We start from the raw sequence: 11,458 nt of genomic DNA, 5'->3' as shown, positions 1-11,458 counted from the left end.
AGTCACCTGGTACAGATGGTTTCTCATGGGAGTTTCATCATTAAGGAATGTAATAAAAATGCATTAAAAGAATGTCAATCGGGGAATTATTGTTCATGGTATTACCTGGAAAGTCACCTGGTACAGATGGTTTCTCATGGGAATCACGAAAATATGTCAGCCTCTAGTTGTTACTTCCTCACTTCATGTCCAGTCAATTTTGTCGTGTGTTGCTAGAAGCATCAATGAGGTCAATCGGCAGGGGTCATCTTCCAGAGCCATCGCTGCACGACCTCTGCCATTTCCAACCGCCGCATCAGATTTATGTTTCTCATAATCCACATAAAATGAGAGTCCTACATGACCCATGAATAGCATATAAATGGATGTTAAAGCGGAAGAATCACCTGTCAGCAGTCTTATTTGACTGCCTTGTATAATTGGATTACTCCGCTCAATATTAGCTATTTCAATGCACATAATTAACATAAAAATACTATATCCGCACCGGATGCGTGACTGCAAGAGGACCCTTTTCATATTAGAGTGCTTATTTGGTTAGCATGTCAATTTGTTGTCGGAAATGTCAGCCTACTCTGCTTATTTCCAACACTAATGCTGCAGTAGGAATACACTCGCATGTTGTAAAACATCCCTTCAGTGCATGCACGATGGGATGCGCTGAGCTGCTGTCATTGCAGTTTATTTAGAGCGCCTCGCCCACAGTGGTGGCTGATTACAGCTAATTGAAGAGTCTTGACCACTGAACTGTGGCATTTCTATGCGTCTGCTCGGTGATTAGTGGGACGCCTACACAGACAACGGTCTCGTCTTGGTGTTTATTTTAGGCTTTGCACAAACGGGAAACTTTTTGGCGATGTCAACATCAGGTGTGCAACAATTGTGAGCTCTTAATTATTTTTATTCGCAAATGCAAATCCATGGAGTTTACGGGCTTGAGTAGTTTGTATACTTGGATTCACAGCTCTTTGTTTGTACTCGCATACACGCCAATATGCAAACACCTCCAGGATGCCCTAATTTGAAAGACTCAATTGGAATACGTCGAGAGAAATGTTTGCCATGTTGCGGTAATCCGACCTGAACGCCCCAGCGCATCGGACTAAAGGGATTAAATAGCTCATTTGGATTCAGGAAATCTTTGATGTTTTCCATGGATCGCTTCCAAACGATTTCACTGCCGACTGCATCAGTTTGTACTTGGTTGTGGACAGGGTATGGTATTGGGAGGGGAGTGGAGGGTCAACTGAAAAATCCAAAACATCAGACATCCTCAATAAATGAGATACGAGCCATTTTAACGAATTGCTTTCCAACCACCTCGGTTTGTTTTTATCCGCAATTTGAATACATGGGCTGAAAGCCGACTCCAATAAGGAACATGAGGCCAAATCTTATCTGTAATCTCAGCGTAAACACGTGATTACGTGCGGCTAGATGTCAGCGAAGGCACTCTTCCACATCAAGCATGAATGTGAAATCATCCTGTTTCTATATTTGCTTTGCACGGTGCTGATGTTAATTACAGGCTCGCTGCCACAATCAAGCCAACGCGTCTCCATGCTCTCAAGGTAATTGGAGAAAAATTGTGTTTTCACATTGATTCACACCAATTAGCTAAAACAGCGGTTTTCAGGACGCTATGCGCGTCCGTCGCCGTTGTGTTTTTTGTTGCCTTGGTTTCTTCCCCTCTGCTGGAGTTATAATCCTTTTTTTCCTATTGCTCTGGCTTTATTTGTCTTCCTTTTAAAGCATTGATTTCCGCGTCCCGGCCTGCCGCATTTGAAAGAAGTGTTTCGACTTGCAATCCCCGCGTCTCGCGGTTTGTTTAGTGTGACCCGGCATGAATACTAAATACGTTAGCTGCTGCATGTTTTGCCCCGCTAAAATGAAAAGTAAAGAGTAGCTCTTGAAGTTTGTGGCCCTCAAATTTAAAACGATGCTCAATCACGATGTGTGTGACAAGCTGCTGTGTCTGATAATCGCCACTTTATCTACAGGCTGCAGTGTGTTTGTGTGCGGACGTTGAACTGTCTCCTTTTAGAGTCAAGTCACAGCCTGAGTCTTTCACAGGGCGCCATTAGTATTCATGATTGCGGGCCACACACAACGTGAAAGGCGCACAAGCGAATGCATGGACACCTGCTCGCTGATGAGAAGCAAAAAGGATGCCTTAGGTGTCCTGGACAGTTGAGATAAGCTTGCTGTCTTGACATTTTTTCATTTCCTGTTACGCCACCTCCTCACACTCAACCTTCAACACTTGTGCGACGTTATAAGAGAGCAGATTAAAGATGTTTCGAAAGCGGGCCGAATGCTTCAGGGTTTGTTATTCGCGATCACGTTGACAGTCAGGATTCGAAAGCAAACCTTTCAGTGATAATTTCAGTGAGAAAGAACGTTCCTTCAGAAGAAACAGATGGATTCCTCCATTCACGCGGCTACAGTCTGTTGCAATGGGAGGTGAGGGTCGATAACACGCCACCTGCACGAGGCGTTGACTGGATATGAATGGTGATGTCACTCACTTCCGTGTACTTACAGCCACGTGAAAAGGAATGACTGCCTATTCATGTTTTCAGTAGCTTAGTTTGTTGAGGAGGTTGTATAAAAGCAGAAGAATTGTTTAAGATATATGCAAGCACATGGTTTTATTTTGGTAAACCATGATCAATTTGTTTTCCTGACTAAATATTCTACACTCATCGCATCTGGGTTCTGTTCACATTTTTTCCTTCACTGGGCAGGATAACTATGTGAACCCTGTAAAATTGATATTCGTCGTTGTCTCCCGCTTATCCGAATCTGGGTCGCGCGGCAGTAGCCTCAGCAAAGAGGCCCATAGAGGCCTGTTCCCAGGCCAGCCGAGAGATAAAATCCCTCCAACATGCCCTGGGTCGGCCCCGGGGTCTCCTCCCAGTTGGACATGCCTGAAACACCTCCCTCGGGAGGCATCCAGGGGGCTTCCTAACCACCTCAACTGGCTCTTCTCGACATGGAGGAGCAGCGGCTCTTCTCAGAGTCCATCCTGGATGACCGAGCTCCTCCCCCTATCTCGAAGGTTGAGCCGGCCACTCCGTGACGAAAACTCATATCAGCCCCTTGTATCCGCGATCTTGTTCTTTCGGTCTTTACCCAAAGTTCATGGAAATAGGTGAGGATAAGAACTTAGATCGACCGGTAAATCGAGAGCTTCAACTTTTGGCTCAGCTCCCTCTTCACCACGACAGACCGGTTTAGCACCCGCAATTCTGCGGACGCCGCACCAATCCGCCTGTCATCTCATGCTCTGACCTACCCTCACTCGTGAACAAGATTCCGAGATACTTGAACTCCTACACTTGAGGAAGACACTAACCCCTGACCTGAAGTGAGCAATCCACCATTTTCTGGCTGAGAACCATGTTCTCAGACTTGGAGGTGCTGATTCTCATCCAGCCAGTTCACACTCTGCTGCGAACAGCCCCAACGAGAGCTGGTCATCACTGTGGGACAGAGCCAAGAGGACCACATCATCTGCAAAAAGCAAAGATGAGATCCTCCCGCCACCGAACCCAACCCCTCCACCACTACTGAAATGAAACCACACTATGTTTTACCAAAAAATAACCAACATGTATAGGACAGGTCTTGCATTCTTGAATTATTTTGCAGCAATACACTCAACCAAACATGTCCTGTCATTGTAAATCAGACACACAAGTTATAACCGTCGGACAGATGGCATGAAGTTCTGATGTAGTATATCTTAACAAACTTCTGAATTCATTTTTCCCTTGATGACTGCAAGCTGTACAGGCTCTGAAGTAGAAAAGCAAACCCATCCACAATTCCACACGTGGCATTGTGTATTCCACCCAAAAAAATCTATCCATATACAGTGTGTCACAAAAGTGAGTACACCCCTCACATTTTTGCAAATATTTAAGTATATCTTTTCATGGGACGACACTGACAAAATGACACTTTGACACAATGAAAAGTAGTCTGTGTGCAGCTTATACTGTATAATAGAGTTAATTTACTTTCCCCAAAAAGTATAGCCATTAATATCTGAACCCCTGTCAACAAAAGTGAGTACACCCCTTAATGAAAGTACATATATTTTGTGTGGCCACCTCTATTTGAAACTCAAAAAATGCATTTGAAAGGTATTTTTCTTTGAATTTTTTTTGGATTGAAGCAACTTTTTTGATTGAAGTAATATTGGTTTGCGTTTGGGCCACATTTTGGCTAGGATGTTTGTGCCTTCATTATTCAATCAAAAAATAAGTTGCTTCAAACAATAAATATATATTTTCAGACGAAAAATCATTTCAATCATAGAAAATTTTTGAATGTGAAAAAATATTTCAGACTCAAATATTTGCATTTGAACACATTTAAATTTTAATTTAAAAAGTTTTCTTTGATTTTAGCAATCCTTTTTGTGTAGGGGCCATATTATGGGTAGGACATTGGTGGCCATATTATGGGTCGGACATTGGTGTCTAAATCATTAAATCCCCAAAAAGTTGCTTGAATCAAATTTTTTTTTTTTTTTTTTAGAAAGGTAAAAGTCATTTTAAAAATTAAATTGTCCTCCCCGATATATATATATATATATATTTTTTTTTAATAATACGCAAAGCAAATGACCGTCTAAGGTGCTAGTCACATGATCTGTTCGAAAAATTATTTTGACCTATTATAAAAATCTTTTGTTCATTTTTCATTTTTGTTGTTTCCTTTAATGCTTTACAACTTATATATATATATATATTTATTTATTTATTTATTTATAAATATAAGAAAGTCAATTATATGCAATTACACTATTCGACCACCGGAGGGGGCTGGCCCCCCTTAAACTCCACTTATGATAGTAACGAATAGTAATGCACGCCTTTCCCACCTCAGTAACAGTAACGGCGTTGACAAGATGAGAAAAGTAATTCGATTACTCACTACTGAAAAAAATAAAGACTTTAGTAATGCCGTTATATTCTAACGCTGTTATTAACAACACTGATGACAAGCAGTACTCAATTTGGACATTTAGGGATGTAGTTTCTAAGCGGTGCACTCACTTTTGTTGCCAGGGGTTTAGATATGAATGGCCTTATTTGGGGTTATTTTGAGGGGAAAATTATATCTATTATACAGTATAAGCTGCATACAGACTACTTTTCATTGTGTCAAAGTGTCATTTTGTCAGTGTTGTCCCATGAAAAGCTATACTTACATATCTGCAGAAATGCGAGGGGTGGTCTCACTTTTGTGATACACTGTATTTTGCAAGTAGCAAATTTCAAACATGTCTTTAGAAAGCAACAGTGCTCTCCCAGGAACCCCATAGTCTTCCAAATAGAATTGTCAACAGTCGCCTGTAAGAATTGCTAAAATAATGCATTCAAAGTCCTGGAAACGTTGGCTTGGTTGACGTCTCAGCCCCCGCACCTCACCTACTGCAGCACATGAAAGACTTCAGCCTAGGTTGCACCTTGGCTTTGTAGATGAGGGCGCCATAACTTCAGAGTGCGCTCTGATGTGTGAATTATTGAAGCTCAGGGGGCTCCTCAAGGAGGAGGTGGTGGGCACTTACACAAGGCATCCGAGTGTCCGCTGACTGAGCTCACCAGTCGAAAGTATCACGAACCACTCGCACAGACAAACTCGGCATCTCTAATTTGCCAAATTAATAAGCAGACTCATTACCTTCAGATATTTCCTATCATTATTGTTTTGTCCCATATCTTCCTACCCATTGTGCACACGCAGCGAGGTCCATTAATCATTCATCCAAAGAAGTGGCTTTGCTCAGCTGGCCTTTTCCGCCCAGCGCTGCGTAGCACTCCATTGTATTTAAAAAAGCTTTCGCTTTGCTTCGTGTTGACATCAATTATTCACTGCAAAATGCAAATTCCTTGACAGAGCACTCGCCGTGAGCCAGACGTCACAACAAGGCTCCATGTCGGCTTTTGTTTATTCCATCTTCAAGAAGGGAAGGCTAGACTATCCCATGGGATTGGATCGGATGGAGCGGTATATTAGCCGAGCTCGTTTCATAGCCGAGATCTTTTTTTAATGCACTCAAGTGGCTCTTATGATTTCTCGCCTTAATTATTTCTTGCCGCCGCTTATATTGCGTCACATGAAACTTGCTTCCGACGCAAGTTTCACCGTGCGAGAAATGCGGCTCATGTTTACTTCTGGGATCTTCAGCTGACACATTTGTGTCGAGACTCCCGTGACTGACAGACAGCTGCATCCGTCGCTTCAATTTCTCCCGCAAGTGATCTTCCGTCCCTGCGTTTTGCATCCGTATCGGAGAGATTAGCAAGTGGGGAGATGTGGAGTGAGATTTGTTAAGTCGGAAAACATGAAGGTGTTAAAGTGGGAGAGAAACCAAGACAAACTAGCAATGCAAGAAGGACTCGGACATCACATAAACTTGGACGACACGCATATCAGGTTGTTGAGAGGTTGAGAAATAATCAAAATTTACACCAACCTGCATGTATGTGAACATTTTGGTGAGTTTTCAAGCTTGTTAAAGCCTCAAATTCTGCTGCCACTGGTTGGCGCGACAGAGTTGATGCAAATAAGCCATGCAGGACCCTTCAGGGTAATACTATGACGAAGCACGGGAAGTTTGGCAGGTTATGACTGTTCAACAGTTGTGGTGAGACAAAATGGCTACAGTCAATCTCACTTTCCTGTTTGGAACCCTCCTGTTGGAATTCGCCCCCTCCCCACCCCCCACCCCCCCTGCCAAGGCGCACGGAAACGGCGACAGCTGAACAAAATGCCGCTCTGCCGATGCTGCTCCCGTGCGCGCCAACCGGGAAGGCAGAACTCCGCGCGTTCATCTCTGACATTAACCCTTTGTACTGACTACATGTTCCAAAACTTTGAAAAAGACTCGCCGAAAGCAGGTTGACAATTTATTCGTCGACAATGGTCAAAAACAAGGCAAAAACAGACGACGGAGGGACAATTCTGGATCCAAAACAAGGCTACATGTTTCCGAGCAGCAAAATCTGTGTTATCTCAGTGTCCAGTGTTTTTTAAGTCCGTGGGCCGGCCGAAGGTGTGTCCGGGCGTTGCTTTGGGATCATCCCTCTCTGGCCGGTTTCGGGCTGTTTAGGTTTGTGCGTGGATGGGATGTGGTTGCCACATCGACCGACGCTGGTCTTGACGTCACAAGCGCCTGCTATCAAATTTGTTATCCGGGCTGGCACTACTTGTTTTAGGACAAAGCGTGCTGGTCTTTGTCCTTGAGGACTGATTCCCAGAGTTGGTGCGTCAATCTTGCTCGTGGCGCACACGTTTTGGGCTTCTGTGATAAGATGGCGTTGTGTATCTATTCTGTTTCTTTAAACTATGGTGTGCTATTTATTTTACATTAGGTGTGTTAGAGTAGTGCAGTCCTACAGTGAATATGAGAAATGATACTATTCCCTTATTGATTATATTACGTGTGTTCGAGTAATGCAAACATTTAGACGGTGCCTACGAGAAACGGTACCATTTTTTCCTTCACTCCGCTTCAACGAAACCTCAATATTTTTCATCAGGCACCTGTACACATGTCTTAAAGCTCACTCCCCTAATGTAGGTTTGAGGTCAATTAATTTTTACCCTCGGATGAGGAGCCTATCTCGTAAAAAATTGCGTTTCCTGTTTCTAGCAGGGAGCGCCAGGCCTAATGGGGAATATTTCAATGCAGTCGTGTTCAGGCTGAAATACCTCACATACATGGCAGATATGAAAAAGATTGAACCTTGTATCGAGGAGTTATCGTATTGGCCCGACTATAAGATGGTGTTTTTTGTATTGAAGTAAGACTGAAAAAGTGGCGGTCGTCTTATATTCGGGGTCTAGACATGTACCTATTCACAACGCTAGATGGCGCCAGATATCATTGAAGCGAATGTTGAACTTGACTCCTCAGGTCAAAGCGAACCCCTTATGGTTAATGCAGTTATTGCAATTTTGTTGTTTTATTACAATAGATTGGTTTATTTACATTTTTTTAAAAAACAGAAGCCATTCATTTACGAATGTGATTGCACTTTAGTTTACATATTTAAATGTTAAGATATTAAGATTTGCATGAGGCAAAATAACATGCTTTTTCTCTCAAATATATTGTTATAATTTCAATTCAATTTTAGTTATATAGGCCTATATCACAACAAGGTTGTATCAAAGGGCTTTGCAGAGGCAATATGATTCACAGTCATAAACAGCAGATTAATTTAATAAATTTCCAGTCCTGTATAATCATTTGTTTCAGATGTACTGTAATTATTTTCTGTGTAAAAGTTAATTTGGTGTTCAAAAAGTCTTTTTTTCAAACTTGAGTCTTGAAAAAGAGGGGGTCGTGTTATAATCATGGCCGTCTTCGGGCCAATATGGTAGTTATTTACTGAATTTGTCGTTTTGCTAAAAAAAATGGCCGACTTCGGCACCCCACCCAGGTCAGACCAATGAGTGAAAATTTTGAAAACTTAAGATCTCATATGTTTCCTGAACAGTCTCACCAATTTTGAAGACGATCCAACTAACTCCCTTGTCGACAAGGTCTAAAATGTGCACCCTGTAAATCGATTAAAATTTCACATTCGATCCAAAATGCCCGATTTCCTATTAGGTTTTGAATATGGGTGCAGGAGACTTTTTGGAGCAGCTTTGCGCAAAGTTTCGACTCCCATAATTTCATTGCTCAATGTTGAAAAAACCTAAACGGAGAGGCCTTTTTGAAAATTTCAACGGGGCGCCAGTGAGCCATTTTGTTACATTTTTTCGCAACTTGCTGAAATTATCAAATTTTTCGCAAATCTGCATGTATGTGAAAATTTTGGTGAGTTTTTGAGTATGCTTAGGCCTTCTAAATTGGCCACTTTCATTTGACGGGAAGAAAAAATATTAATCCTTTGCATTACAATAGGGCCTTCGCACACTTAGTGCTCGGTCCCTAATAAAATCATCCATGTTTGAGGACGTGAAGTTTTGGAAAGTGCTTAACCTCTTGCACGACTCGTGTTGTTGTCAAATCTGTAAAATAGCATCTTCGGGTTTGGCGAGGACAAGGTCGCAGTGCCTGTTCCAGTATTGAGGAAGAGCACGGGTCAATACGAGCTCAGAGGGAGTCAAGTGAGAGCGATAACTCGGAGCCGCCGTAACCGAGATTGATTACAAACATAGCCGGTGCATTCCTAATGGCGACAGAAGAGAGAGAGGGAAACAGAATCCTGGACCAACCAGGATCTTGGATTTAAAGATCAGAAAGCAGAAGCTTTCTCTGATAACTGGAACATGGGGGGCCTTTATCTGCCGACCGAGAAGCTTATCGCGTGGCCTTTATGTAAGGCGACTAGCTAAGCCACCAGTCGAGTGTGCGAGCTTCCTTGTTTACACGCGTTTCATTCAAATCTATTCCGAGCAGATTTTGGTTTTAGATTTCGATTGTTTTTGTTTGAGAGTCTGTTTACCGTGAGCGTCCGGGTTAATTTATAGAGCTCTTATGCAGCTCGCTGAGGCAGCGGAGTGTTCTCTCCACTCTCAGTCAATCATTTGCCTCCCTTCATCATAGCCCCATTTCCCTTTCTGGAATGCTCTCTCTTCCAGAGTGCTCTCCAGGTAATAATTGTATTTCACTGTCATGGCTTGGCATCTGCCAACACTTCTTCTCCATGAGACTTATGAAGACCATCCAAAGGTCAGAGCTATTGATGAGTAATAAACAATTGGCTCACGGAGCTTAAGTGGGAGTTAATGGATGTGTTATGGCACTTTGGTACAGTAGCATTCAGGTATTGTCTATTGGACATGATGTTTGTTATCGTATCAGCAACTACTGTGACATTAGACCTGATATCTTTTGGAGGTACGAACTGTCACGATGTTAGTCTTTTTCATGTGACTTGCACTTATAAACTTGAGATAAAATAGTACAGAGTGGTATTTTCATTCACTAACCGATTTTCTTTTGTATTAGCAAGGCTTAAACATATTGCAGATAGTCCCCGGTTTACAAACGAGCTCCGTTCCTTCACTGGCGACATAATTTAATCGGAATTAACCCTTTAAGTACCCCTAAATACCCCCCAAATCTCAAAATAACAATCCAAAAGCGTGTATCACACATCATTGTACTGTCCTCGCCAAAACGACCATACACTGCACTCTACATCAAATTGGAGTGCATGGCTGTCACCCCAGGAGGAAGCCTCTTCTGAAGATGGTACACAAGAAAGCCTGCAAACAGTTTGCTGAAGACATGTCAACAAAGCACATGGATTACTGGAACCATGTCCTATGGTCTGATGTGAAAGGCGGGCTTTCTTGAGTACAGTCTTCAGAAGAGGCTTCCTCCTGGGCTAACAGCCATGCACACCAATTTGATGTAGAGTGTGGCGTATGGTCTGAGCACTAACAGGCTGACCCCCCCCCACCTCTTCAATCACTGCAGCAATGCTGACAGCACTTCTGTCAAATGATATTTTGGAGGGAAAATGACAAGCAGTACTCAATTTGGACATTTAGGGATGTACGTAGTTTCTAATGGGTGTACTCACTTTTGTTGCCAGGGGTTTAGATATTAATGGCTATATTTTGAGTTATTTTGAGGGGAAAACAAATTAACTCTATTAGCTACAACCTTTCATAGTTTAATTTCATTCTTTTCAACTCTTTTAGCTACAGACAACTTTTCATTGTTACTAACAACACTGATGACAAGCAGTACTCAATTTGGACATTTAGGGATGTACGTAGTTTCTATGGGGTGTACTCACTTTTGTTGCCAGGGGTTTAGATATTAATGGCTATATTTTGATTTATTTTGAGGGGAAAATAAATTAACTCTATTAGCTACAGACAACTTTTCATTGTTTAATTTCATTAATTTCAACTCTGTTAGCTACAGAAAACTTTTCATTGTTGCATTTCATTGTTATTAACAACACTGATGACAAGCAGTACTCAATTTGGACATTTAGGGGTGTAGTTTCTAAGGGGTGTACTCACCTTTGTTGCCAGGGTTTTAAATATTAATGGCTATATTTTGAGTTATTTTGATGGGAAAATAAATTATCTCTATTGTACAGTATAAGCTGCACAAAGACTACTTTTCATTGTGTCAAAGTGTCATTTTGTCAGTGTTGTCCCATGAAAAGATACACTTAAATGTCTGCAGAAATGCAAGGGGTGTACTCACTTTTGTGATACACTGTAGCTTACTCACTTCCTCGTCCGTCCAGTTGTTCCATGGTTGTCGGACTTGTTTTGCCCATTTTTCGAAGCGAACAGGATCTTTTGGAAATCCAAAAAGCCTCACACCAATGTCGCTGGTGTAGCAACAAAAGCCTGCAGCACATTGGTTTGGTGTGACGCAAAAAATACACAAATTAATCCGCAAAATCAGCTGAGTCCACAGTCCAAGCACTTTAGTTTGCTGTGATCATCAAGA

The 11,458-nt window shown here is 42.1% G+C and overlaps 1 protein-coding gene across 5 annotated transcripts in view; it reads left to right on the top strand.

Annotated features, from left to right (window-relative positions):
• LOC130928636 (neurexin-2-like) overlaps positions 1 to 11,458 on the top strand; it is a 774,303-nt gene that overhangs the window by 578,118 nt on the left and 184,727 nt on the right. The gene's annotated exons all lie outside the window — the stretch shown is intronic.

The sequence above is a fragment of the Corythoichthys intestinalis genome, chromosome 13 (genome assembly GCF_030265065.1).
Source record: "Corythoichthys intestinalis isolate RoL2023-P3 chromosome 13, ASM3026506v1, whole genome shotgun sequence".
Lineage (NCBI taxonomy): Eukaryota > Metazoa > Chordata > Actinopteri > Syngnathiformes > Syngnathidae > Corythoichthys > Corythoichthys intestinalis.
This window is presented reverse-complemented; position numbering and strand designations above follow the sequence as displayed.